The sequence below is a fragment of the Mytilinidion resinicola genome, assembly GCF_010093595.1.
Source record: "Mytilinidion resinicola strain CBS 304.34 unplaced genomic scaffold BDZ99scaffold_22, whole genome shotgun sequence".
NCBI classification, from domain to species: Eukaryota; Fungi; Ascomycota; class Dothideomycetes; order Mytilinidiales; family Mytilinidiaceae; genus Mytilinidion; species Mytilinidion resinicola.
Window position 1 is genome coordinate 360,929 of NW_022985458.1, and position 4,784 is coordinate 365,712.

Genomic DNA, 4,784 nt, shown 5'->3' on the forward strand with positions numbered 1-4,784 from the left:
ACTCTTGGAATACTCCTTTTTTCCGCGACGTGGTAAGCGAGCTGTTTAAGAAATAGGGGGACACTATTCCTAAGGGAATTAAAGCAGTAGTTAAAGCATATTTTAATGCTAAAAAGCTTAATTAAAGCAAGAGTAATATTTTTTAAGCTTCTTCTTTTTATATAGCATTACCTAAGGGTTTTCTATTTATAAGGCCGACTTCTAGAACTACTATTAAAGGAGCGGGTGTTAACTAACAACTGTAATACTAGCTAAAGTTCTTTATAGTGCCAGCGCGCGGCAACACGCTTAAATAATATATAGCTTAACTTAAGTCTATATCCAACAATCTATATATAGGGATAGTTCTTAGCTTTAGAGCGGTATACACGGCGACGCCCTTTATAGCCCTAACTATAGTAAATTGCTTACCTATACTCGCTAAACGCGGTACGGAGACGCGGTGCGGCGGCATAGTAATAGGTTTCCCAATTCTTGTCTTTTATAGGGCATATAGCTCCTCCGTCTAGAGTATGAAAATTAATTCCGGGCTTACTTAAGCCTAATTACTAAATAGATATAGCACTTCTTAGCTATATCTAACTAAGCTTAGGAGGGCCTATCGATACAATATGCGCATGTATAAATGCGCCGAGAGTCTAGCACTATTATAATAATAATTCTTTAAGATAATCTGGGTGCAGATGCGCGGAAACCAGTCTATAAAACGGATATATTAGGGGGCGCCCATTTCTTAGAAGTCGACGGCACAGCACATGCATTAATATAGGGCTTAATTCCAGGTTATCCGCCTATCGCTATTACTAGATACGGTATATTATATATATAATTGCACGACTAGTCCATATAACGGACACGTTAGGGAGCGCCTATTCTTAGGGAGTCGACGGCATGGTATATGCGCTAAAACGGGGTTTAATTCCAGGTTATCCGCCTATCGCTATTACTAAATACGGCACAGCGCATGTATAAGTGCGCGGAGTCCATGCGATAGATATATTAGGGAGCGCCTATTCTTAAAAGCGAACGGCACGGCGCATATATATATTAAAACGGGGTTTAATTACAGGTTATCCGCCTATCGCTATTACTAAATACGGCACAGCGCATATATAAGTGCGCGGAGTCTATATAATAGACACGTTAGGGAGCGCCTATTCTTAGAAGCGAACGTTCGTGGTTACTACAGGTTATTCGCCTATTACTATTACTAGATACGGCACACAGCGCATATATAAATATACGACCAGCCTATCTAACAGACACGTTAGGGAGCGCCTTATTCTTATAGATTTAATAGCACATCGCATGCATATATATTAAGGCGCGGTTTATAGTTATTACTAGTAATTTACTCTGTAAGTTGCAACCTTCTTATTAAATTACGCGGTAAGACTTGTTCTGTGCTATTATATAGATTCCAATTACTTACGCAATAGGGTATTACGCATAGGTAATAACACTAAGGGCTCTTAACTTATATAAGGATATATTTCCCCTTAGCCGTACCTATCTTTAAAGCTTAATTATCTCTCACCCGGCCTTTAAGATAATTACTAGTCTACTTTCTAGGCAGAACCCGGATAAAACCGCGCTAGTAAGATATTCTAAAGTGTTATAGAAATGGATGCTTACTAGTACTTTAGCATAATACCTAAACTAGTCTATCTCTATCCGTAAAATCTCCGATAAACACACTATCTGGTCCGCCTCCTCTACCTCCGCCTCCGCCTTTTCTGCCTCCGCCTCCACCTCTCCTTATAGATAAGCATCTCAGCCCTAGCAACTTATTTAAGCAACCTTACGGGGCGAGACTTCTGCTTAGGTTTAATCCAACCTTTAAAGAACCTGTAACGGTGACTTATAAAAAGGCTAGTAAGTTATTTTAGGGCGGCCTGGATAGAGTTTTAAAATTTTTTAAAAGTCCCGGGTTTAAGTTTAAGTGCTAGTTCTATATAAACAGTATAAAAGTTTCCTTATCTGCTTATATCTAGATAAAGAGGACTATATTCCTGGATACCGGTTATACTTTCTCCGGTAGGCCGAAGGGCCAGGTTTTTAAATTTTGTCTTATTTAGGAGAGCGTGCTGGCAATTCCTAACGGCGGTATAAATAGTATACCAGTCTATAGAGTTAGACCCTTTAAAAATAAAGAAGAGGCTAAGAATTACATGCTTGCTAATGCTAAGGACCTGGGCGTTAGAACTATTAGCTTGTATATTATTGTTGCTAAAAGGGCTAAAGTTAATAGACTGTATTATAGAAAGCAGAGAAAAGAAGAAATTTAGATCTAATGCTCGCAGATAAGCATTAATATTTCCTGTAAGCTAGGGGTTCGGCAGCACCTTATAATTTGCAGTTAAAATTAAATAAGTCGCGTATATCTAGGCTTCTTCTTATTCTTATCTATAACTATTTCTATAATATAAAATAGAATATATTTTATCCGCCCTTATATAATATTCTATAAGACCGGTATATTATTCTTAAGCTATATCTGTATCGCATTCTTTATATTAAGACAGCTTCTTGCTGCAAGTTATTAAGAAACGGGACGGCGGCGGCAATAAAAGAACGAGACGGCGACGGCGATATAAAACGGGACGGCGGCGGCGATGTAATGGGGAAGCTTCCTAAACCGGGTTATTAGCAAGCTAAGCACTTTAACGCTACGCTAAATATATATAGTAGTGCGCTAAGCCTTATATTATAGGGCGGTAGGGAACCCGGTTTTCCTAGTAACTATACCCTAGACCCCGCCTTTATAGCGGAATTTTCCTAATTTTACTCTGTTAATAACTATATAAAATCTCCTACAACGAAAGCTATAATTGCTACGCTTTACCGAATTTAAGTTTTATACTGCACTAACTTTTCTACTCTTAACCCCTTTGCTCTTCCCTAACTAGCTATCTTATTATATATATATAACTCTTATTATACTACTATAGATATTGCCTTCTGCAAGTTTACTTTTTATAGCCAGGCTATACTAACTCTGGTAATAACCTGGTATATAACTTCTATTGCTACGCCCTATTTAGGATTAAAGTATATACCTTTAGCGGTTAAATCGGATTAGTAAGCGCTTTAGGGGAGCCGAAGCCACTCTTCCTCCTTAGTAGTCCCTATTTACTAACCTAAACTATTTACTAACCTAAATATAGTATTCTGTATAGTACTTCTCTTAGTTATTTTTCTATATATCCTTTTATTCTTAACCTCCTTACTATTAAACGGACGTGGGCTATTAAAACAGGATATCCGACAACGTTAACTGCCCTTACTATCGCCGCTCCCACGCTATAAGGCTGAGGCTAAAGCTCTAAACTATTGCAAGTATGCTACCTTCTTTGCCTACCCCGCTAGCGCATTCTTTTATGCTATACCTCTTTCTTCTCCCTATTACGCTTTTAGTTGCTGTTTATTTTATTTTATATTTCCTATTTTATTTTTTATTACTTAGAGCCTTTAGGCCTGCCCTTACTATTTTTCTGCTAAGCGCAATTCTAATATAGGCTAGGTAATCTATCTAACGCTATCTAACGCTGCGCCGAATTTATATTTATTTTATCTACTATACAACTTTACAACTTTATAATATTAACTTAGCACTTCTCTTCTTATACCTAGAGGCTAGGCTTACCTTCTAGCACGCCGGTAAATATCTAATTATAATTCTAACGACGCTTTTCTATATTCCCCTAGCCTTAAACCCGTATATCCTAGAGCTACTTCTTTACCCTCGCCGCCGCTGTTTATCCTGTAGCAAAATTATATAATATTATCTAATAAATATAAAATAAAACTAAGCTAAGGAGATATAGTCTTAGCGAGTTTTATAGACCTAAACTAGCCGGAATTAGCCCGGCTGGTTAGTAAATAAGCCCTTAATTCGGATTCTAGCTTAGAGGCCGATAAGAAGAATATTATAGACTACTTACCTCTAGCTAGTTCTACCTATTAAACAGCTAGTCCTCCGGGTTTTAACTTAGCCGGCACCGCTTAGGCTGCGCAAACTGCTAATTTAGAAGGGCCGAAAGATACTATATTCCTACTGCGGTATAGATCCGTGTAAAGCAACTCCTAGGGGTTTATTAAGCCCCTATATCCTAAGTCGAAATTAGTAAATATAGTATTATTAAAGTTTTTATCTATAAATAAAAGCTAAGCAAATAGGGCTAGCTTAGCCCTAATTTAGTAAAGCAGTTACTAGGATTAAAGCACTTCTTTATAAAACTATATAGGAAGAGGTTTCTAGCTTTGCTCTAGGCGTAGTTTTAGATCTAGCTCCGCTATACCTCTTTCTTCTAGCTATTACGCTTTTTTTACTCTTATTATTACTAGTACTATTACTGCGGGCTTTTATAGTAGTATATATTATCCTAACTACTATTATTATAGGGGTAATTAGAAAAATATTATAGGTAGCTCTATAACGTAATCCACAAGTTAGTGGCCCGCACAAGCTAGTGGCCCACCCAACCACGCTACCGAGGCCAAATATTCCGAATTACTCCACCACGAACAAATATATTTGATGCAGCTACATACTAGCTAGCTGCCTGCCGCCTAGGGCACGTACGTGCATTGTGTTCTGTTGATTCGCACATGCTGAACCTAGGTTTTGCTCGCTGTGGCCGCTCGGCCGGTGGCTCTGCTGCCTCCTCTGCTGCCCCTTCCTGTACAGGTTGTGCACGATCGGCTGCTTCTTCACCTGATAGAATACCCTTTCTAGCTATATACGTGCGCTTCCTTGCCTTCTTTTGTTTCTGGCGCTGATT